Source organism: Bos grunniens, chromosome 17, assembly GCF_055505025.1.
Source record: "Bos grunniens cultivar Pamir isolate PY7600 chromosome 17, Bosgru_T2T1.0, whole genome shotgun sequence".
Classification (NCBI taxonomy): Eukaryota; Metazoa; Chordata; class Mammalia; order Artiodactyla; family Bovidae; genus Bos; species Bos grunniens.
Window position 1 is genome coordinate 56,986,965 of NC_141181.1, and position 25,846 is coordinate 57,012,810.

The following is a 25,846-nucleotide window of genomic DNA, read 5'->3' on the forward strand; positions in this document are numbered from 1 at the left end:
GCTACTTACTTTACAATATTGTAGTGGTTTTGCCATACATTGACATGAATCATCCATGGGTGTACATGTGTTCCTCATCCTGAGCCCCCCTCCCACCTCCCTCCCTATCCCATCCCTCTGGGTCATCCCAGTGCACCAGCCCTGAGTGCCCTGTCTCATACATCGAACCTGGACCGGCAGTCTGTTTCACATATGACAATATACATGTTTCAATGCTATTCTCTCAGATCATCCCACCCTCGCCTTCTCCCACAGAGTCTGAAAGACTGTTCTATACATCTGTGTCTCTTTTGCTATCTTGCATATAGGGTTATCATTACCATCTTTCTAAATTCCATATATATGCATTAGTATACTGTATTGGTGTTTTTCTTTCTGGCTTACTTCACTCTGTATAATAGGCTCCAGTTTCATTCATCTCTTTAGAACTGATTCAAATGTATTCTTTTTGATGGCTGAGTAATATTCCATTGTGTATATGTACCACAGCTTTCTTTTTTAAAAAATTAGAGTAAACTCACAACCATAGGATCCTTAACTATAAGGATTATACACATTATCCTTTCATTTCTGCCCCTCAAAACCTAGCACATTTTTTGGCTCACATTCAAAATCAAGTAATTTGTGTAAGAGATAGAAAGAGAGGAAGCAAAATGGATTGGCTAGAAAGGGAGGAAAGGAATGGCTGTCAGTGCCAATGGTCCAGTCTTGGGCAAATTACTTAACATTTCAAACATCATTACTCTCCTTATCTATAAAATGGGCATAATGATTTTCTGATAGCTAACATTTAGTGAATAACTTACTATCTGCAAAGCATAAGTCCAAATGCAATATCTCACTTAATCCTTAAGTAGCTACTATTTGCTATTCACATTTATTCTTTTTTGCCTATTTTTATGACCAAAACTCTAATTTTGTTTTGTTTTGAGTTTTTCAGTGTGTGCAAATACACACATACACTTCACAGATGAGGAAACTGAAGCAGAACATCATTAAATAACCTGTCCAGGATCACACAGCTTCTAAGTAGTTGAGTCAGGATTTGACCCCAGGACACACAGTGTTTATAAAGACTAAAGAGGATGATGGATGTAAGGTGCCTAGCCCAGGGCTTAGTATATATGGATCATTATTAGGAATAAGGGAGGGAGAGAAGGAAACAGGATATCAGACCTAGTCTCTATTTTCTTGTGTTTGTCTCCCCTTTCCAGGTACATAGAGTCAGGTTAATCACTAGCTAATGATAACCATTTTATTTATTGTTTTTTAAATACTACAATGACCACCACGAACTCATCGCCCAAATCAAGAACCTAAATGTTTTTCTAATATTTATTTTATTTTTATAATTTATTTGGCTGCACCAGGTCTTAGTCGCAGCAAACAGGATTTTCAGTCTTCCTTGCTGCATTGGGAGGATGGAGTCTTAGCCACCAGACTACCAGGGAAGTCCCAAGGACCTAAATGTTAGCAATAATTTCATCTACACGTCCCATCTTCTGTGTTTCTCTTTAAGGTAACCATGATCCTAAATGTTGGATCCAACATCCCACTGATTTTTTTCTTTAGTGTTTTTACATTTATATGCCTAACGATAAATTATTTCACTCTGCTTGTCTTTAACTTTCTAACCTCTAGGTCTTTCAATTATAGGCTCTTACTTCTTTTGTTGTGGTTGAATTTTATAGTTTCACTCAGGCTGCCACGTTTGGTTGTATGGGCTCTTCGGTGCACAAGTGTTCCCAGCCAAGGATGCTGAAGGGGCAGGGGCTGTGTTGAAATCCACCCTGCAGCTCCTCTGGTCTACTTCTTATCAGCACAAAGACCCCAGTCTCCCACTGGGTCACGTACAATGAGGCAGCATCCAGGTTGGCAGGGGATGGAGTGGGGCAGGGGTGGCTTTCTCTAATTTGCACAAAGGTGTCATAATGGCTAATGGGGGCTCTGAGTTCGCCTCCCCTGAATCACCAGCAATCCCTGTCAGACTCTCCACATTCAAGGTCAAGATCAAGCCTACTGGGACTAAAGATGGGAAATGACCCAATTGATGGCCTCTGGAGACAGCCTGCGTCATGAGATTCACTGTTCCTGCTAGAAGCTCGCTGGCCTCACTCCATCCGTCCATCTCTGACCCACCAGGAGGGACTTCCTAATTGCGTTCCAGGGGATTTAAGATTTATGTCAAGGGGGCCTTGATTTATTGAATTAATGCTGCTGAGCAGAACTGTAGCTGTTAAACAGTGTGGAGATCTGGATTTTACAGCAATGTAACTAATAAGGCTATTAACACAAACGGGGCTTGCCACTGGCATTTATAACACCATAAATCTCTCTTACCCCTGGAAGTATTTATGGGATGGCATGTCCTCAGAGTCCACTGTCTTTTCTGTGCTCTGCTCGCCAGGCTTGGTCAGGAGGATGTCTGCACAGTAAGGGGAATTGTCAGGAGAAAGGAGGGAGAGAACTGAACCTGGGCTGATTCTTGGCTCCCATCCCTTCCATCAGTTGGAAAGGCTGGCCACTGCCACGGGCAGATGTAGTAGATCTTTTCAATTATTATTTATGTATTTATTTTCCATTTATGGAGCATTTACCATGTTCCAAGCCCTTTGAATACTTAGTGACTATGACTTCCCCAGCACCTTCTCAGGAGTGAAGCCTGTATGTCCTCTCACTGAACTGAACTTCTGTCTTGAGCCCCCTGAAACTCTCTGAAGCAGAACATTTAATCTTGTCGCTTATAGCTAAATGCAATCATTTTAGTGATTTTTATTTTTCTCCTTGATTTCAGCTTAAACCAAGACAGATTTTGGATTTTCTCCCTCCCTTCCTCTTAGTGGAAAAGATGCCAACCCCCCAGGGGTATGCAAATCTCCCTGTGCCATATGGAGAGGAGCGGCCAGCTCTTTGTTTTTTCCTTAATATTTATTTATTTGGTTGTGCTCGGTCTTAGCCGTGGCACACCGGATCTTTGATCTTCCTTGCAGCATGCAGGATCTTTTAGTTGTGGTAGGTGAACTCCTAGTTGTGGCATGTGGGATCTTGTTCCCGGATCAGGGATCGCACCCAGGCTCCCTGCATTGGGAGTACAGAGTCTTAGCCACTGAACCACCAGGGAAGTCCCTGGTCAGGTCTTTATTTTCATCTGTTCATGTTCTCTACTAACACCCACTGAGATGGAACCCCCCAGCTCACTGCCAGCCTCCATGCTGACTGACTTCAGGGATGTACCTCATGTGGTCAGCATGTCCTTCACTATGGTACCAGTACTCCGGCCAGAGGCAACCTTGCAGAACCACTGTCTCATCCTCTCCCTCCCCTCCTCCTGAACTCCAAGTCCCATTTAGGGGCCAGGAACTGTGACACTCCAGGAACACTGGAAAGACAGTCTCTGTCCTTCACATGCCTGGCTAGACCCCCCACCATGTATGGTCCCTCCAGCTAGTACACTACGATGCCACAGTGGCACTGTGGACATCTCCACGAAGCCTGTCATCTCCCTTAGCTTTCTCGCTTTCCTTCTTTCTTTTCTTTCTCTCTCTCTCTCTCTTTTTTTTTTTTTTTTTTTGCAGTGCCTGGGCTTTCTCTAGTTGCAGCACTCAGCCTTCTCCTGTGGACCAGGGACTCTAAGGTACACAGGCTCAGTAGTTTCAGCTTGGGGGCTTAGCTGCCCCATGGCATGTGGGATTTTAATTTCCCAACTAGGGATCGAACTTGAGTCCTCCATACATTGGAAGGCAGATTCTTAACCACTGGACCACCAGGGAAGTCCCGCTTTCTTTTCTAACATCTTATTGAGCCCTTCTCGGGCACCATTCTCAGGTTTACAGGGTGTGCTTCATTTACTCCCACCAACAGCTCTACGAGGTAAGATCTGTTTTGAATCCCCCCCCAATCCTAAATGTAGAAACTAAGGTCCAAAGCTTAGCTCTCCTGTGTAAGGTCACATGGCCATTAAGAGGGGGAACTGGAGCTAGACTCCCCAGGGCAATGAGACACTCATAGAATCCAAAACTAAAAGTGGGGTCCTGCTCCCTAAAACCTCTCCAGAACTTTTCCCCAGAGAGGCAGAGTCCCGTGTGCATACAAGTGTTTAACTCCCCTCGCTTCCTCCAGTCTGGAGTTAAAGGAGTTTGGAAAATAAATGGTTTCTAAAGGAAATCTTCCTAAACTCTCCCAAATACCTCAGCCTTTGGACTTCCAAAGCTACAGATGTCACTGGAATCCTTTTTTTTTTTTTCTTCTTCTTCATCTTCCCTTAGGGCAGTGGAGGCTAAACTTGAATATTTCAGGGAACAAAGAAGCCAACAAAGGTGGGAGCCTCATGCCTCATCCATAGTCACATGATCACATTCAACCTCACGGAAGTCCCCTTGAGAAATATGCAGTCCTCCCCTTTGTACAGGGGAATAAAGATTGAGGAAAACTCAAGAGCTTCTCCAGAGATGTGAAACTCACAAGTTGGGAAAGGAGAATTTGGACCCATGTCTGTCTGAGTTTCTGAGGGATCACTAATCTCTCTCCTGGGAGTAGAAACTTGGTTTGATTGGTTTTTCTGCCTGGCCTAATGATGAAGAAACTGGTCTGAGTAGAGAGTTGTCTTCTGGGAGCCAGGCCAGGCAGGAGGAAGTGCGTCACAGAGGATGCTCAGCTATGGACCCTTGCCAGGAATTTTCTGTTGAAGTGGAATTCTGGAGATCCACTCTTCTGATGTTTTGTGTTTGTGTTTCCCCTTTCTGCTTCTTCCTTCTTTGGCTCCCATTGCTTATATTAAAAATATTTGTGAATCCCTACTCTGTGTTGGGCTTCCCTGGTAGCTCAGGTGGTAAAGAATCTGCCTGCAATGCAGGAGACCCTGGCTCAATTCCTGGGTTGGGAAGATCCCCTGGTGAAGGGATAAGCTACCCACTCCAGTATTCTTGGTCTTCCCTTGTGGCTCAGGTGGTAAAGAACCCGCCTGCAAAGTGGGAGACCTGGTTTCAACCCATGGGTTGGGAGATCCCCTGGGGGAGGGAGGGCATGGCAACCCACTCCAGTATTCTTGCCTGGGGAATCCCCATGGACAGAGGAGCCTGGCGGGCTACAGTCCATGGGGTCACAAAGAATCGGACAAGACTGAGTGGCTTTCATTTTCACTATGTGCTAGGCTCTGTTTTAGAAATTGGGGAGATAGCAGAGAGAAAATCAGACTCCTTCTCTTTCCTCGAGATCTTAGAGCCTCAGGGTGACCAGGAAGACTATTAGTTCCCCTGGAGGGCAGGGTCCTGGCACAGAGTCAGTTGTTAGTGAATAGATAAGGATTTTCAGTTTCCATCAACTATACAACTTAGAAATACAAGGTGAAGGGATGTCCCTGGTGGTCCAGTGGTTAAGAATTCATTTTCCAAAGCAGGAGGTACAGGTCTGATCCCTGGTCAGAGAGCCAAGATCCTGCCACGCAGCCAAAAATACAAAACATTAAAAAAAAAAATAGATGCAATATTGTAATAGGATCAATAAAGACTTTAAAGAAAATGATCTACATCAAAAAAAATCTTAAATTATTTTTTTAATTAAAAAAAGAAATACAAGGTGAATACCTTACAGGTTTCTCAAAGATTTGGTCAGTTCTGTGCTCCCCAGATTCCTAGAAATACAGAGACATCCAACTGTGGTCATTACAGGCTTCAATGACAACTGATGAAAAAGGAGACAAAGCAGATGAGGAAGTACTCAGACTAGGACTAGAACTCAGATGTGAGTCACTGCCAGGGGGGAAGGAACCTCACATTTTCTGAAAACCTACTCTGTGCCAGACCTTGGCCTAGACAATTAACCTATACTATCTCACTTCATCTTACAACAGAGGAATCAGTGGGCATTGTTGCCAACCCTGCAAATTATTGCTCATCAATAAAAGAGGGCTCTGTTATTGTTCAATTTCCTGTGGATGATGATTGCCTAACTCCTATGGGTATTGAATTAATTTTATTAATAAAACTAGAGTGGAAGCCTGACCCATGTTGAACCTGGGAAATGTGGCCCCACATGCCACAAGGACATGGTTGGCTCATTTGTTTTATTTAATCAAACTTCTATTTTGCTAAAATAATATGCTGAGGTTTTTTTTTTTTTTGCTTCATCAATACATATACATGGTTCCTCTGCCTCTCCTTTTTGCTGTATTAAGTCATCCTCTTCATCCTTCAGGCTGTATCTTAAGTGCTTCCTTCTTAAGAGAAGAATCTTAGCCCCAAACAAGTTCATGTCCCCTATTATGTGCTTTCTCCATGCCCTGTACTTGTACTTTAAAATATGTATTATAGCAGTAATTAATTGCATTTTTAATTATTCTCATAATATCCCTGGTCTGCAAGTTCTGAGAGCCTGGACTGCATCTGCCTTGCTCACTTCTAGATTCCCAAGACCTAACACGAAATCCTAGTCAACTCTCATCTCCCAGCTCTAAAACTGCCCTTCATTAATATGCTTTGTGTTGCTGCTATGAGGTCTGAAAATTACACTTCTCCTTTGCCAGCTATATCTCTTTATCCATTGTAAATAGCGGGAGATGTCAAGGCTGAAGGAGGCAGAAGGGACTTAGGGACTTGCTCCTTCTTATGGTTGGCACCCAATGCCCATCACCCTGTAGCCCCAGCACCATCACCACTACCACCTGCCACTCTGCTTTGGCAAGTGATTCTAGCCCAGTTGCTTTCAGCACTCCCAGAGTCAGGCAATGTGTGCCCTTTCACAGGTCCTAGCACAAACGAGGGGTGTCCCCTCGTCAGAGGTATAAGCTCAGATCCAAGAGCCCCTCCTCTCTGCTTCTAGGCTTTGATAACCATATGTTCTTCCCTTTGATCCCCCAGCGATAGAACAGTAGCATATTCCCTTGGCTATTACATCTATCTTTCTCCTACTTTTGCCATTTCCACAATCTATCCATCCAATTCCCTATATTAAACTCCCCCCATTAAAATACCTTAGGAAGTCTGGAGGTTAAGACTCTGCCTTCCAATGCAGGGGGTGAGGGTTCCATCACTGGTCAGGGACCTAAGGTCTCACATGCCTTGAGGTGCTGCTAAAGTTTTTTTTTTTTTTTTTTTTTTTAATACCTAGTGTGGTTTCTGTCTTCCTCACTGGATACTGATGATACAGTAGACATTCAATTAAAATTTCACTGAAATCAGGCATGATCCTGTGGTTAGAAGACAGCATGAACAACTTAAATCAATCTTGAGAGATTGGGCATCTACTATGAGCCTGGCATTGTGTGGGATTCTGGAGGTCCAGCAATGAAACAGAAACAGAATGAGCCAGGAGTGCCCAGAACACCTTTAGACAGAGAGTCAAACCCCCTTTCTCCCACCTCCATATCTAGATCAGAGGTTTTAAGCCTCTTAAAGGGGAGAAGTTTAAGCTAAGGATTCCTCCTCCTCTCTGTATTTTGAAGGGTTTATCAGTAAGTGTCTACTAACATACTGGGGATAACTTTTTATGAGGACTGACTTTGCAAGAAGTTTAGCATTTTTTTTTACCCCCTCAGGTAGATGTTCATGCCCCTCCTCCAGTCATTACATCAGCCAAAAATGCCTCTACTTATTGACAAATGCCTCTTTGGCAGTGTCCATACTCTCTGACCATAAGGAGGTTGTTCACTGTGGAGATACCCCTGGAGCATGAAGAATTTGCTACTGATTTCTGACATTATCAGCCCCAGCAGAGAAACCTTTAATAAATGTAGAAGATGGTGTATTTCTGCCTGATTTCTGCAAATTAACCAAGACAACCGGTGGAATGAAATTCAACAGAGGGCATGACAGGACGGCAGACTGGTAGGGTGTTGGGTAAAGGAGTAAGGCAGCCGGAAATCTAATTAGCCAAGACTGCTCATATCTGAGTTGCTCTGCTCCCAGCTGCTTCCTGACTTATAACTTGTTGAAAATGAAATCATCAAGAAGCACTCACACACAGCCACTTGTTAGAAATGGGTCCTGAGTAGGCTTAATTGGAAGAAGAAGAATAGGGAGAAGGGAGGGCATGGAAGAAGGGAGGTGACAGCTGACTGTGGGTCCCCCATACATATGCTATCATCAAAGGTAGGGTATTTCTGAAGGAATTGAGGTTTTCTCCACTTCTTTCCCCTCCTTTCCCACTATTCCACACACTGGTGACTTGTGGAGAACCAGTTTTCAACAAGGTAGGTTGATACACTTTAAATGCATGGAAATTGACAGTGAAATGTGGTAAAAGTAACCCCACTGTGGTTTAAAAAACACACTAGCAACAGTTTTCAAAAGATGATTTGTCTCTTCCTTTTATTTCTTTTTTCAATTCTTTAAAAAAATTAAAGTCAATTCAAGTTGTGTCTCTAATAATATATTATTAATTATAATATAAGTTTGTGGCACTTGTGTTCCAAAATCCTGTCTTACATGGGAGAGCAAAAAGACAGAGCTCCATGCATGGACCACAACTCAATGAATCTCGTCTTCCCAACCCAATTATAAATTATGTTTGTCTTTTACTTCCTATACTTTTCACCCCCAACCAAGGAAAATAGTTTTGACTTTTGAGATTAGCATAGTACCACACGATAAAGGGCAGTGGAGTCAGATCTGAATTCTAATCCTTTCTTGGACGTTTAGTGTCTCTGGGATTAACATCAAATCCCTAGCCACTCTGAGCCCTAGTTTCCACCCACACCACCCCCCTTCACTGGATACTGCCATTGACTTCTCAGTCTCTGAATTCTGGGTAATCATCCCACTGATTATCTATGTTTGTTGGTTGTGTGTGCATGCTCAGTCATGTCTGACTCTTTATGACCCCACAGACTGTAGCCCACCAGGCTCCTCTGCCCAGGGGATTTTCCCCAGCAAGAATACTGGAGTGGGTTGTCATTTCCTCCTCCAGGGGACCATCCCAACCCAGAGATGGAACCTGTGTCTTTTGCATCTCCAGCATTGGCAGGTGGATTCTTTACCAGGAGCCAAGTCTATGTCTGTCTCTCAAATAATCCTACATGGGAGCTCTGGCCAGAGTGAGTGAGTGGCAGCCCTTTTGACTGCCTACCCAGCAACCATTCACTGCATCCTTTTTACCAAGAGAATTCCAATTTTATTTATTTTCCTAACAGCCAAGTGCTAGGATTGGGGCTATGGTCCCTCTTAACCCCAGGAGAGGAGTAAATCTCAACTGGTCCAAAACAATCATGGTAATTTCATTGCCTTTGTCAGTGATTTGCTGAAGCACAGGCATGTGATACAATTCTGAGCAATAGGAAGTCTGCTGGGGGCTCTGGGAGATACATTTTCTTGTTCTAACAAAGTCAGTGCCTCACTTAAAATATCATTAAAAACATATTTAGAAATACATTTAAGAAAAGATGTATAAGGCCTGCATACTGAAAAACCACACAACATCATTAAAATATTAAAGATTTTAAAAACAATAAACTCAATGTCTTTTATGATGATTTTCTCTTGATGCTTCAAGCTGTTGCAGACATCTCTGAACTCAAAAAGAAAAGTATAAGGACAAAAGCTAGCCACTGAGACTTTGAGAACCTCAAAGTCTTTGATCCTCAGAGTTAACTCTAGATATGCCCTGTCTAGAGATGTCCTTATGTGTAGGATAATATAGGCTGATCACACATCCTTGCCTTAGCACAGGCTGATATAACAACTTGTCACAGACTGAGTGGTTTAAACAATAAGCATTTTATTCTTACATTATGGAGGCTGGGAGTCAGAGATCAGAGTGGTCAGGTGCTGGTGAGAGCCCTCTTCCAGATTGCAGAAGACCTTGAGATACTCCCTTGTATTCTCACATGGTAGAAAGAGAGGGCTAGCTAACTCTCTGGCCTCTTCTTGTAAGGGTACAAATTCCATTCATGAGGGCATCACCCTCATGACCTAGTGACATTTCAAAAGCCCCATCTCCAAATACCATCACACTGGGGATTAGACACTGAGGGACATAAACATTCTTTCCATAAAATCCTGGTTTTCCTGGAGCTGCTTCAGTTGACATTTGTGCCAGTGTATTTTCTGATTTAGCATTTGTCCTGAATAAAAGTTTACTGGTTTGAATGATACATCATATGGTCTCCCTACTGATAATAAATGTCCTTATTATTTAAGTCACGTTGAGTTAGATTTATTCTATGCAGTCAAAATATTCTAATTAATACAGGGCTAGAGAGAGGTATAAGTGACGTCTGTATACATATGTGTGCCTATTTATGCATACACACAAGTACATGAATGATGATATTAAAGCTTAGAATGAATATCTTGTCATCACCTCTACTTAAAATTTTCTGTGCTTTTTCTTCTTCCCTCTTTAGTAAACATCATTACTGTGGAAACAGAAAACACATGAGAGAGAAACAAATAATGACATTATAATCTGAGAATCCATCTTTTCCAAAATGTCTCATGAATCTTCAAGGCAGACCTATGTGTCTCCCCTCCTGCCAAACACTGTATTTTTATTATACTAGCATCTCATGCAGCAAAACCCTGTCCTTCTCAATATATATAGCTCTTTAACTTTCCCCAAAGTTACATCTGCACTGTTAGAAAATGCATCTACAGGTGCTTCTTCTCACACTCTCCTTCATCTGTCCTTCCCCAGTCACTCCATTAAAAGCTTCAATTTGCCAGTTGCCCTCTCCTCTTATGCTGTTACAGATAAAGATTAAGATGGCAGAGTAAAAAGATGTGCACTCATCTTCTCCTGTGAGAACTCCAAAATTGCAACTTGCTGCTGAACAACCATCTACAGGAGAATGTTGGAACCTGACAAAAAAAAGATACCCCACATCCAAGGGCAAAGGAGAAGCCCCAACAAGATGGTAGGAGGAGCAAAATCACATTTAGATTCAAACCCAGAGGCCCCCATATAGACTGACTCAGACTTGCCTTTGAGCGTTTGAGTGTCTCCAGTGGAGGCACGGGTCAGCAATGGCCTGCTATGGGGACAGTGGCTCTAGCTGTAGCAGATCTGGGTCACGCAGCATTTGCAGGAGGTCGCCATTAGCTCCACCATAGAACTGCCAGGCAGATGACCCCAAAACTGCAAAACAATTATACCAAAGAAATTCTCTCACTGTTAAGAAAGTTCTAGGACCCACAATAGACTTCCCAACCTGGGGATCCAGCAAAGCGATTGGAACTCCCAGCAAATTTGACTTCGAAGGCCACTGGCATTTGATTACAGAACTTATACAGGATTGGGGAAACAGACTCTTGGAGGGCACAAACAAAACTTTGTGCACACCAAGAGCCAGGAGAAAGGACCAGTGTCCCCACAAGAGACTGAGTTAGACTTGCCTGTGAGTGTCTAGGAGTCTCCGGTGGAGGCCTCAGGCCAAACAACTGGGAGGGAACACAGCCCCACCCATCAACAGAAAATTGGATTAAAGATTTACTGAGCATGGCCCCACTCATCAGAACAAGACCCAGTTTCTCCCTCAGTCAGTCTCTCCCATCAGGAAGCTTCCATAAGCCTCTTATTCTTATTCATCAGAGGGCAGACAGAAATTAAAACCACAATCACAGAAAACTAACCAAACTGATCACATGGACCACATCCTTGTCTAACAATGAAACTATAAGACATGCCATGTAGGCCACCCAAAATGGATGGGTCATGGTGCAGAGTTCTGACAAAATGTGGTCCACTGGAGAAGGGAATGGCAAACCACTTCAGTAGTCTTGCCTTGAAAACCCCATGAACAGGATGAAAAGGCAAAAGATATGACACTGAAGAATTAACTCCCCAGGTCAGTAGGTGCCCAATATGCTACTGGAGAAGAGTGGAGAAATAACTCCAGAAAGAATGAAGAGACAGACCCAAAGTGGAAACAACATCCAGCTGTGGATGTGACTGGTGATGGAAGTAAAGTCTGATGCTATAAAGAACAATATTGCATAGGAACCTGGAATGTTAGGTCCATGAATCAAGGCAAATTGGAAGTGGTCAAACAGAAGATGGCAAGAGTGAATGTCGACATTTTAGGAATCAGTGAACTAAAATGCACTGGAATGGGCGATTTTAACTCAGATGACCATTATATCTACTACTGTGGGCAAGAATCAATGCAAAGAAATAGAGAAAAACAACAGAATGGGAAAGACTAGAGATCTCTTCAAGGAAATCAGAGATACCAAAGGAACATTTCATGCAAAGTTGGGCTCGATAAAGGACAGAAATGGTATGGACCTAACAGAAGCAGAAGATATTAAGAAGAGATGGCAAGAATACACAGAACTATACAAAAAAGATCTTCATGACCCAGATAATCATGATGGTGTGATCACTGACCTAGAGCCAGACATCCTGGAATGTGAAGTCAAGTGGGCCTTAGAAAGCATCACTACGAACAAAGCTAGTGGAGGTGATGGAATTCCAGTTGAGCTATTCCAAATCCTGAAAGATGATGCTGGGAAAGTGCTGCACTCAATTTGCCAGCAAATTTGGAAAACTCAGCAGTGGCCACAGGACTGGAAAAGGTCAGTTTTCATTCTGATCCCAAAGAAAGGCAATGCCAAAGAATGCTCAAACTACCACACAATTGCACTCATCTCACATGCTAGTAAAATAATGCTGAAAATTCTCCAAGCCAGGCTTCAGCAATATGTGAACCATGAACTTCCTGATGTTCAAGCTGGTTTTAGAAAAGGCAGAGGAACCAGAGATCAAATTGCCAACATCTGCTGGATCATGGAAAAAGCAAGAGAGTTCCAGAAAAGCATCTATTTCTGCTTTATTGACTATGCCAAAGCCTTTGACTGTGTCGATCACAATAAACTGTGGAAAATTCTGAAAGAGATGGAATACCAGACCACCTGGTCTGCCTCCTGAGAAATCTGTATGCAGGTCAGGAACCAACAGTTAGAACTGGACATGGAACAACAGACTGGTTCCAAATACGAAAAGGAGTACATAAAGGCTGTATATTGTCATCCTGTTTATTTAACTTATATGCAGAGTACATCATGAGAAATGCTGGACTGGAAGAAACACAAGCTGGAATCAAGATTGCCGGGAGAAATATCAATAACCTCAGATATGTAGATGACACCACCCTTATGGCAGAAAGTGAAGAGGAACTCAAAAGCCTCTTGATGAAAGTGAAAGAGGAGAGTGGAAAAGTTGGCTTAAAGATCGACATTCAGAAAAATAAGATCATGGCATCCGGTCCCACCACTTCATGGGAAATAGATGGGGAAACAGTGGAAACAGTGTCAGAATTTATTTTTCTGGACTCCAAAATCACTGCAGATGGTGACTGCAACCATGAAATTAAAAGACGCTTACTCCTTGGAAGAAAAGTTATGACCAACCTAGATAGCATATTGAAAAGCAGAGACATTACTTTGCCAACAAAGTTTCGCTAGTCAAGGCTATGGTTTTTCCAGTGTTCATGTATGGATGTGAGAGTTGGACTGTGAAGAAGGCTGAGCACCGAAGAATTGATGCTTTTGAACTGTGGTGTTGGAGAAGACTCTTGAGAGTCCCTTGGACTGCAAGGAGATCCAACCGGTTCATTCTGAAGGAGATCAGCCCTGGGATTTCTTTGGAGGGAATGATGCTAAAGCTGAAACTCCAGTACTTTGGCCACCTGATGCAAAGAGTTGATTCATTGGAAAAGACTCTGATGCTGGGAGGGATTGGGGGCAAGAGCAGAAGGGGATGACAGAGGATGAGGTAGCTGGATGGCATCACTGACTCGATGGACATGAGTCTGAGTGAATTCCGGGAGTTGGTGATGGACAGAGAGGCCTGGCGTGCTGTGATTCATGGGGTCGCAAAGAGTCGGACACAACTGAGCGACTGATCTGATCTGATCTGATGGGCAAGAATCCCTTAGAAGAAATGGAGTAGCCCTCATAGTCAACAAAAAAGTCTGAAATGAAGTACTTGGGTACAATCTCAAAAATGACAGATGATCTCTGTTTGTTTGCAAGGTAAACCATTCAGTATCACAGTGATCCAAGTCTATGACCTAATGATTAATGCTAAAGAAGCTGAAGTTGAATGGTTCTATGAAGACCTATAAGACCTTCTAGAGCTAACATCAAAAAGATGTCCTTTTCATCCTAGGGGACTGGAATGCTAAAGTACGAAGTCAAGAGATACCTGGATTCACAGGCAAGTTTGGCCTTGGAGGACAAAATGAAGCAGGGCAAAGGCTAAAAGAGCTTTGCCAAGAGAATGCACTGGTCATAGTAAACACCCTCTTCCAACATCACAAGAGACGACTCTACACATGGACATCACCAGATGGTCAATCCTGAAATCAGATTGAATATATTCTTTGCAGCAGAAGAGAGAGAAACTCTATACAGTCAATAAAAACACAACTGAGAGCAAACTGTGGCTCAGATCATGAACTCCTTAATGAAAAATTCAGACTTAAACTGAAGAAAGTAGGGAAAACCACTAGACCATTCAGGTATGACCTAAATCAAATCCCTTACGATTATACAGTGGAAGTGGCAAATAGATTTAAGAGATTAAATCTGATAAACAGAGTGCCTGAAGAACTATGGATGGAGGTGCGTGACACTGTACAGGAGGCAGTGGTCAAGACCATCCCCAAGAAAAAGAAATGCAAAAAGGCAAAATGGTTGTCTGAGAAAAGAAGAGACACTAAAGGCAAAGAAGAAAAGGAAAGATATACCCATCTGAATGCAGAGTTCCAAAGAACAGCAAGGATAGATAAGAAAGCCTTCCTCAGTACTCAATGCAAAGAAATAGAGGAAAACAACAGAATGGGAAAGACTAGAGATCTCTTCAAGAAAATTAGAAATACCAAGGGAACATTTCATGCAAAGATGGGCACAATAAAGGACAGAAATAGTATGGACCTAACAGAAGCAGAAGATATTAAGAAGAGGTGGCAAGAATACACAGAAGAATGGTACAAAAAAGATCATCCTGACACAGATAATCACAATGGTGTGATCACCCACCTAGAGCCAGATATCCTGGAATGCAAAATCAAGGAAGCATCATTACGAACAAAACTAGTAGAGCTGATAGAATTCCAGCCGAGCTATTTCAAAAACTGAAAGATGATGCTGTGAAAGTGCCACATTCAATATGCCAGCAAATTTGGAAAACTCAGCAGTGGCCACAGGACTAGAAAAGGTCAATTGTCATTCCAATCCCAAAGAAAGGCAATGCCAAAGATTGTTAAAACTACTACACAATTGCACTCTTCTCACATGCTAGCAAATTAATGCTCAAAATTATCCAAGCGAGGCTTCAACAATATGTGAACTGAGAACTTCCAGATGTTCAAGCTGGATTTAGAAAAGGCAGAGGAATCAGAGATCAAATTGCCAACATCCGCTGGACTACAGAAAAAGCAAGAGAGTTCCATAAAAACATCTATTTCTGCTTTATTGACTATGCCAAAGCCTTTCACTGTGTAGATCACAACAAACTGTAGAAAATTCTGAAAGAGATGGGAATACCAGACCACCTTATCTGCCTCCTGAGAAATCTGTATGCAGGTCAAGAATGCAGTTAGAATGGGACATGGAACAACAGACTGGTTCCAAAGTGAGAAAGGAGTACATCACATCTGTATATTGTCACCCTGCTTATTTACCTTAAATACAGAGTACATCATGCAAAATGCTGGGCTGGATGAAGCACAAGCTGGAATCAAGATTGTCAGGAGAAATATCAATAACCTTAGATATGCAGATGACATCACCCTTACCACAGAAAGTGAAGAGGAACTAAAGAGCTTCTTGATGAAAGTGAAAGAGAAGAGTGAAAAAGCTGACTTAAAACTCAACATTCAAAAAACTAAGATCATGACATCTGTTCCGACCACTTCATGCAAATAGATGGGGAAACAGTGGAAACAGTGACAGACTTTATTTTCTTGGCCTCCAAAATCACTGCAGATGGTGACTGCAGCCATGAAATTAAGATGCTTGCTCCTTAGAAGGAAAGTTATGACCAACCTAGATAGCATATAAAAAAGCAGAGACATTACTTTGCTGACAAAGTTCCATCTAGTCAAAACTATGGATTTTCCAGTAGTCATGTATGGATGTGAGAGCTGGACCATAAAGAAAGCTGAGCGCTGAATAACTGATGCTTTTGAACTGTGGTGTTGGAGAATACTCTTGAGTGTCTCTTGGACTGCAAGGAGATCAAACCAGCCCATCCTAAAAGAAACCAGCCTTGAATATTCATTGGAAGGACAGATGTAGAAGTTGAAGATCCAATACTTTGGTCAACTGATATGAAGAACTGACTCATTGGAAAAGCCCCCGATGCTGCAAAATATTGAAGGCAGGAGGAGAAGGAGACAACAGAGAATGAGATGGTTGGATAGCATCACAAACTCTATGGACATGAGTTTGAGCAAGCTCCAGGAGTTGGTGATGGACAGGGAAGCCTGGCGTGCTGCAGTCCATGGGGTTGCAAAGAATCGGACACAACTGAGTGACTGAACTGAACTGAAGTTACACTGTTTTCAGCAGGCTGGGCTGACTTGGCCACTGTCATAGAGAAAACTGAGCACTCTGCTGAGGTGGTGTGTCAAACAAGTGCCCCATTGGTTTTCCGATCATCTAGTGAGCCTTATCCATTAGCTTGGCTGATATGAAACTGGGTTTCAAGGTCAATCTAGCAAGCAGACACCCTAAGTTAAGACAAAAGCAAGTTACAACACTCACTGCCTGCCTAGCCTGTAAATGACACTTGCAAGCAAACTCTCTTATCTCTTTTATTCCTCTGCTGCTGCTGCTGCTAAGTCGCTTCAGTCGTGTCCGACTCTGTGCGACCCCATAGACGGCAGCCCACCAGGCTCGCCTGTCCCTGGGATTCTCCAGGCAAGAACACTGGAGTGGGTTGCCATTTCCTTCTCCAATGCAGGAAAGTGAAAGTGAAATCACTCAGTCGTGTCCGACTCTTTGAGACCCCATGGACTGCAGCCTACCAGGCTCCTCTGTCCATGGGATTTTCCAGGCAAGAGTACTGGAGTGGGGTGCCATTTATTCCTCACCTGATGCAAATCCAAACATCTGAAATCAACCTCTAACCAGTCAATGTCAGGGGTATCTGGACTTGGAAATCGGAATCAAGGAACTTAGAAGACAATTGTTATGAATACTCTTTCCAAATCAATGAAACAGGCACTCCTCTATTTTGAAGGTACAGGTATAAAAAGGTACAACATTTTTGAGAGGAAAATATGATGGTGTGCACCAAAAAACTTAGAGTTCATATACTTTGATTCAGCAATCCAATTTCTATGAATTTATCCTAAAGAAATAAAGGGCCAATATATATGTGTATAAAATTAGTCACTGTCAAGGAACTGATGAGATGATTTAAAATACATCCATGAAACAGAGTACAGTATACTTATCAAAACAAGTCCATATAATTTTAACATCATTTTAACTGGCACAATCTGTAGGATAGTTTGGTAACATGTATCAAAAGCTTTAAAAATGTTCATACCCCTTGAAAGAGTCACTAATCCTATTCACAATGTTTCTGGCTCTCCACCTTCCAGACACACAGTAAAATTGAACTTCATGGTTTCCTAGTTATTATCCACCTAGTTACTATATATGGTTCAGACTAATGAGTTATTAAGAAGAGCTGAGTACCACTTCTAGACCAGAACACTAAATTGTCAATGCAACACCTAAAGAACTATTTTCTTCTTCCACAGAGACTATCAATGATTGAAATGGTGGATGTTTTTTTATCAGCCTTGGTCCCAGTGAGTGAATACATAAGCATAACCCAGCTGAATATATAAGGTGAATAGGAAATAAGCCTTTGTTGTTTTAATATTTTAGAGTTGTTCATTATTGCAGCCTATCTTACCTATGCTGACTGATATACCCTTTGACTTATTAGCATATCCATCTCTAGAATCCACCCCCCTCCATAAGTCAACAAGGTCCATTCAACAAGGAATATAAAGAGAAAAAGCTTTTATCTATCTCCAAACATATCTGCTATGTTCCTCCCCTGGAGTAATGGGTACATATTTGCTTTGCATCTACATAACCCACTCAAGAAAAGTTTCCACCTTTAGAAATAAAAGCAGCTGGAAATGTAGGAATGTCTCTCAACTTGGAAATAACTTTTAAGTTTACCAGTTCCCTATACCACTATTATTATGAGTTATACAGACCATATTGACAACGATGAGAAATAAGACAAAGATGTAGCAGAGAGAAATGGCATGTTTCACCACCCAGATTAGAATTTGCCTTAGGGTCTCAGGATGCCCCTTTCAGCAACAACTCTTTAAAGTTTAATGACCCTACTGGATACACCTTCTGAGCCCTAGAAAGTAATTGGTGAAGAGAAAAAGTAGAGTGAAAAAAGTCACTGAGGCTCCCAAACGGATAGTTTCTCAATTGCTAGAAGACCTTCTAAAGTTGCCAGTGGTAGCAACAGCGGCAGTGATCGTAGTAGGGGTGGTAGGGTGATGGTGGCGGTGGTTGTAACAGGTAAACATGATGGATCCTCTCATCAGCCTACTCCTGACCTCTCAGTCCAGAAGGCTGAATTAATGAGACAGTAATGAGGCATTAATATTTATAAGGATTTAATATTTTATAACCAGTTTCTCACTCTAGAAATGGATTGAAAACAGAGAGGTCAGCTGTTATCAGGGAAAACAAGTAACTCAAAAGCACAAGAGAAAAGCAGGGAAGTCACAGGGGAGAGGTTAGATTAATGAGTAGAGAAGGGAGAACAGCGAATGCCACAATGAGAGTGGAGGATCTTAGGGCACCTGTCCTCATAGTCTCCCAGCCTATGAGACATAAGGATCACCAAAACATCTGGTCAACCATTCTTTCCTCATGTTTATCTTCTTTCTATAATATTCTGCCTCTGTTAGCTCACCTATCTCTCCTCCCATGAAATCCAGGAAAGGAAGAGAATGTTCCCTTTTATATCTGGAAAGCCAACAGGCTGACTTTAGGGAACAAATTGAGTTGGGTCAAGGCTAGCATGCAAGAACAGGACTAGAATCTAATCATTTATTGCCTTTCGGACACCTCCTCTCTGGAGAGAGGTGAACCCTACTAAGTATCACAGTTTTTCCCAAAGAGAATTTGAAGATGTAAGCTGACTGGTAGGGACCAGGTCTATCTTGATCACTAACATTTCCCAAGGGCTGGAAAAGTGGCTGCCATACACTCATAGCTCAACAATGCTTGAGAGATGAACAAATGAGTGGATAGTTCTATGGCATGTTTTCTTTTTAAAGGTTCTATAGTCAAAGAGTTGTGGAAAGCATGTGTCTCTTAATTCTCTTGCAGAATTACAATGCAACACCAGAGAAGTCTTTGTCCAACTCTTTTTCTCACAGAAGGTCTCAAATTTGTTTGAACACATTATCCTCCACCTTTTTTAGCTTCCCTGGTGGCTCAGACAGTAAACAATCTGCCTGCAATGTGGGAGATCTGGGTTCTATCCCTGGGTCAGGAAGATACCCTGGAGAAGGGACTGGCCCTGCTCAATGAAGTATACTTGCCTGGAGAATTTCATGGACAGAGAAGCCTGGCGGGCTACAGTACATGGGTTCACAGAGTTGGACATGACTGAGCGACTAACATTTTCACTTTTTTCACTTTTCAACTGTTTCTATGGGCCATGTTGTGGAAAATACTGATACATAGCATTATAGCATAATGGATAGCACAAAATACCTGGAGTCAGACAAATCAAGATTCAAAATCTCAACTTTGCTACCTTCCAGCTGGGTTACCTTGGACAAGTCGCTTGATCTCTCTGAGTTTCAGTTTCCTCATTTGTGCCATGTGACTATAACAATATCTCCTTTATGTTCCTCACAGGGCTTGTTACAAGAATCAAATGCAATACCACACAGGAAAAGTAAAAAGCTTGCACATAGTAGTTGTATTTTTCTAAAAGCCAGAATCATCTCAAGGTGACATTGCCCAAAGCAATTTCCAGGTTCAGACCCAGCTAAAGATGCCCCAAGATTCGCTGATCTCTGGGAGCTTCTTGGGCCTTGAAGGCACAGTTCCAGGTGCAGATGAGTCTTACTATCATAGGAAACTAATACCTGAATTTTTTTAAAGACTGTTTGAAATACTGTAGTAGGTACTTTGTTGTTCAGTTGCTCAGTCCTGTCCAACTCTTTGCAACTCCATGGACTGCAGCATGCTAGGCTTCCCTGTCCTTCGCCTACTAGTCATTCACAATACCTGTATCCCTTGCCATCTCCCACTGTTTGAAGGCTAGAGATCCAAATACTCAATTTCCAGATGACTTTAAAGCTAGGGAAGTTATGGCTTTAGCAGACATCTTCAATGAAGCTTCTGGGAAAGGCTTTGATTTTCTGATTTAATAAAGAATCAGGCAAGATCAGCACAGCCTTCTCCCCACTCCCTTCTTGAACTGAGTACAGATGTGAAGGCTGGAACAGCAATAGCCATCTTGCAACTTTGAGGGAAAATACAAGAGAATTACAGAGGCATTATTATGGGATTATTGAGCCAATGCACCTGAGCCAAAAACCACTTTCCCTCAACTTCATGCTATTGGAAACAAATGTTTAAATCACTATAGTCAGGTTTATGCTACTTACAGCTGAAAAAAAATCCTACCTGATAAAAATAGTGGATAAAGGCTTTTGTTTTGATTGGAACTTTATTTCAAAAATCAAACTAAAAATTGTGAAAACAAGTTTATACATCAATTTAAAACTTGTTATAAATAAGTTGCTCTATAATTACATGCTCTAATTCTCAAAACCAAGAATGTATTATTGATTTGTTTGATACAGAGCACAACTCTTCTAACCAAATTATACCCCAACATATTGTAGAGGTGCTTCACCTCATATTTGACTTTTCCGACAAGTTCATTACAATCAGATTCATCAATTTTCCTGATAGTCACTTAGTCCACTGTTTTCCTTATCCCTCTCCTTGGCAACTCCCATTGTAGGGTCATACTTCTAGAATTTTCTCTTCTTTAATTGCCTAACTCTGCCAGGTGTTCAGTTGTCAAGGGCTGTGCATCAGATGTGAGCAGTTCACTAGTATAATTGTCATCAGCTTCATCAAATCCCACAACTTATGCAAGATTTGCAGATCCACTTTTCAGTCGGTTTGCATTATATTTCTTTTAAAAAAATTTTTATTGGATTATAGTTGCTTTAAATGTAGTATTTTCTGTATAGCAAAGTGAACTAGCTATACATATATAAACATGAAAAAAAATAATAGTTTCTCAGTCACGTCTGACACTTTTTGACCCCATGGACTGTAGCCCACCAGGCTCCTCTGTCCATGGGATTTCCCAGGCAAAAATAATAGAGTGGGAAGCCATTCCCTTCTCCAAGGGATCTTCCTGACCCAAGGATAAAACCTGGGTCTCCTGCATTGCAGGCAGATTCATTACTGTCTGAGTCAACATAATATATCCCTTCCTTTTTTGTATTTCTTTCTCATTTTGGCCAGAACATTGAGTAGAGTTGCCTATACCACTGAGTCAGTTTTCATTAGTTATCTATTTTATAGATATATCAATAGTGTATGTATTCCCATCTCCCAATTCATCCCACCCCTTTTCTTTCTCCCTTGGTGCCCATGTGTCTGTGTCTCTATTTCTGCTTTGCAAATAGGAATCTAGAAAAAAGTGGTACAGATGAACCTATTTGCATTATATTTCTTGAACACCGTTAGATGTTTACAACATCTGATAATTAAGGGAGAGGTTGACTGAGCCACTGACTTTTAGGTAGGGATAGACTAGTGAAGAGTGAAAAGAAGTATCTGTAGGGGGCTTGATTTTTTAAGTGGAAAGTTAATTGGTAAATATTTTCATGCATTGATGGCATTCAGAAGCCTACCATTGGTGTTCACCTTGTTAAAGCCGTGAGGGCAATAGTTTGAGAGTCAGAAGGCTGTGCTTCACTTCCACAGATCTGCTCTGTTACACTGAATAGTCATTTCCTCTTACTGGGTCTGTTTCCTCAACTGCAAAGCGACTAGACTGCATATATTCTAAAATCCTTCAACTTATAAAAAGTCTGTTATCCTGAAGACAACCGGCAATGAGTAGGGGGTAACAAGCTTGAATCTAAAAGCTAAAAACCTCTGAAAGGCATGACAGAAAACCCTGGACAAGGTCCTTTGCTAAATGTGACTCAAACTACGTATTTTCATCTTGAGGATTCACTCGATCTCTTAGCAGCAGAGAAACTAATTAGATTTAATAAGAGACAAGGCTGCTAAATGAAAATACATGAGAAATATCACAGTGCTGAAGACTAACACATGTTCTGGTCTGTCCTTATCATAAAACCAGGGTTTCCCCATTTATCCTGGAATCTGTGACCTAGACAGAGTGAGAGGGAAAAGCAGCTTATTCATCTAGGATAATTAAGGATTTCATCCAAAGTGAGAATTAGGAATACAAGCATGTCTAGAAATAGGAAATACATAAGTGGTAAAAGACCGATCTTCTCCCATCTTAATACTTAGAAAGTCCCTAATGCTTGAAATTATTCAGTGGTTTCCCACTGAACCAACATATCTATCCAGCATGGTGTTCAAAGCCTCCATGATCTGATCCTTGCAAGTATCTCTGCCCTTGTCACTCACTATTTCACTGCTTTTACTTTGTATCTCAGCATTAAGGAATTTTTTAAATATTTGGGAATATTCCATTTACACTGAGCTCTTCCCCACTTCCATGACTGTATTTCTTTTGTATTTTTCAGAATTCTCTTTCTCACCTCCCACCCTGTCCCACAGCCAAACTATTTATAGTTCCCTGAGCATGTTCCCTGCAGCCTTCTCTTTAGGGGACACTTTTCAATTACAATATATTTTACTACAATTAACAGAATACCAAAATAAAAAATAGCTTAAACAATACAGAATTTAAAATAGTTTGTTCAGTGACTACATCCTCAGGCTTGAACCCTCCCCCAACACAAACACACGCGCGCACACACACACACACACACGTAGCAAAATGGCTGCCACAGCTCTAGACATCACAACTCACCTAATAGCATCCAAAAATATTCAAAAGAGAACTTTACCTTCTTGACTCTCTTTTTTATGAAGGAGAAAAGTCTTTCCCAGAAGCTTCCACCCTCAGTAGTTTTCCTCAGATTCCACTGGCCAGAAAACATCTTAAACTTCCCAGGAATAAAACTTATTCAGCACTTACTCTCTGCTCCATTCCTAAATGTCACAGTTCTCCCCCTAGTTTCACCTCTGACTCTGTTCCTTATTTTAGCAACATTTACTAAATATTACTAAGTGCGAGGCACTCTGCTAAGCACTCTAAAAACATTATCTTATTTAGCTCTGGACTTCCCAGGTGGCACTAGTGGTAAAGAGTCCACTTGCCAATGCAGGAGACACAAGAAATGTGGGTTCCATCCCTGGGTTGGGGAAATCCCCTGGGGTAGGACATGGCAAGCCACTCCACTATTCTTACCTGGAAAAATTCCATGGACAGAGGAGCCTGGCAGCCTGCAGTTCATGGGATCACAAGGAGTCAGGCATGAGAGAACATTCCATAGCATTCTATTTATTTGGCTCTTAGAACAACTCTGTGAGGCAAGCATTATTAACCCCATTTTAAAGTCTAGGCAATGGCCCAGAAAGGTTAAGCAATTTGCCCAAGGATGCACAGCTAGAAAAAGGTAGAGCCGGGATTCAGATCTTAATATGTCCAGCTCCAAAGCTCAACCTCTCAGCTACTCTTTGTCCTTCTCCCATCTGTCTCTTCTTGACATTCTTTACCCCTCAGTGGCCCCATCTCTTTTACACAGTTGAAGTCTCCCTGTTTAATGAACCCTTTTCCATTGTTTAGCAACATTTTCAGATCTTCCCTATAATTAAAGAGAAATGAGGGCCATTTTCCTTCACCCTAATCTCTCCTCAATCTATCAAGCTTCTCAAAACACCTCTTCACACTCACTGATTCCACAGCTTCAGGACACATTTACTCTTTGCTTAATCTAGCATCCTTCCCTGCCTCCCCACTGAAACAGCTCTGCCCAAGGGTTATCGACAACAGCCAATCCAATGGCTTCTCCCCACGTTCCCTCCTCCTGGACATGATTAACTGGCACAGCAGCCAGGCAGCCGCCCAGGGCTCCTGTCCATATGGGACTCCAAAACATCACTGGAAATATAACAAATGAAGAGAACTGTGTTTAACGGAACTCCTCTCAGGAGTTAGTACTGTGTGTAGTTGGCAAGCAAACTTTGATCAGTTACTCAGGGAAGGGCTGGGAGATCTCCCCAGGAGGCGTGCCTGAGTAACAACAAATGTTTTCCAGCTGCCCACCTATGAGGGTTGGTCTCTAATTGCAGGGCTTATGTTTTGCTGAATATAGAAAGCAAGCCTGGAGCCAGAGCTAATTGTTTGGGTCAATAGAGGAGAGGCCTTTGCCCCATATGATGCTCAAGCTCTCTTCCAAATTAACACTAAACAAATATTTAAAGAACATCAGTTTGAAGGATGCAAAATGATTAGCTTACTCTGTGGACCTACATTCCTCAGTCAGATAAATCTGCTGTGTATAACATGACTGATCCACTTCCTCCTCCCCTCTCTTAATGGTGTGGCCTGCTTTCTTCTGGGCCCCAGCATCCCATTGTAAGTCTTCTCTCTCTCTCTCACCTTCTCATTCTCTCTTCTTCATTTCATTCATTCCTCTGCCTCTACCTACACCTATAACAGGCACATTTCCCCAGGCTCTGGGGGCTTCTCGTTTCTCTACCTCTTCTCCCTCCGGGTCTCAACCACTCCTGAATGTATTAGTTATCTACTGCTGCATAACCAAGGACCCCAAAACTTAGCAGCTGAAAACAACAAACATCTATTATCTTACAGTCAGGAATCCAGGAGTGGCCTAGCAGGTGTTTCTGGCTCAAGATCCCTCAGAAGGCCGCAATCAAGGTATCAGCCAGGACTGCAGTCATCTCAAGGCATGACCAGGAGAGAATCCACTTCCAGGCTAACGCATGTGCTTCTCCATGGGGCTGCATCACAACACAGCAGTCAGCTTTCCCGAGAGAGAGTGGTCCAAGGAAACACACCCAAGATGGAAGGCACATTCTTTATAACCTAATCTCAGAGTGACATCCCACCACTTTTGCTCAATTCTGTGCACTAGAATCAAGTCAAAGTCTCATCAACACTCAAAAGGAGGGGATTACACACAGGCATATATACACTATATATCACTGAGGCCATTTTAGGGGCTGTATACCATCCAAGGCTCTCCCATCAACTCTAAGGAGAGTCACTACTTTTGTCATGACCCTTTCATCTCAATTCCCAACCACCTGCTAGATCATTCCATCTGGACATGGGAGGTGGCTGGCACCTCATGTTCTATGTACCTCAAACCAACTTTGTTGTGTTCCTTTAAAGCAACTTAATATGCCTGCCTTGTTCCACTGAAGGTATTGCTGTTCTCCCAGTTCCTGAAGATTGGGGGCTCCGAGTCATCCTTTTATTCTTTAATCCAACAAAAATCCTCATGTTGCCATTTATTGAGCCCCTGATATGTGCCAGGCTCTTTCACAGACATTATCCTATTTAATTTCTGCAGTGCTGTAAGGTGAATGAACTCATTTTTCTTTCAAAGGGAAGTCAATTTCCTGGAGTTGGGTCCCATGCTATGTGCTGAGAAACAGCAATGAATAAGACAGGCACAGTCCCTCAGGCATTTATAACCTAACAGAGGAAAATTTTCCTGTACTAAGTACCCCCATGGCTGAGATCATATGTTGTATACAGCAAAAAACTGGGGCTTGAAACAAAACAGACCTAGGTTCAT

General features: G+C 42.1%; 1 long non-coding RNA gene across 1 annotated transcript; it reads right to left on the reverse strand.

Annotated features, from left to right (window-relative positions):
- Nucleotides 1-9,688: 9,688 nt before the first annotated feature.
- LOC147355472 (uncharacterized) lies at nt 9,689-25,188 on the reverse strand. Its single transcript, XR_015144547.1, has 2 exons — nt 23,488-25,188; nt 9,689-11,067 (listed from the first exon to the last, which is right to left on the reverse strand). It is a non-coding gene; the product is annotated as an uncharacterized LOC147355472 (long non-coding RNA).
- Between the last annotated feature and the right edge of the window lie 658 nt (nt 25,189-25,846).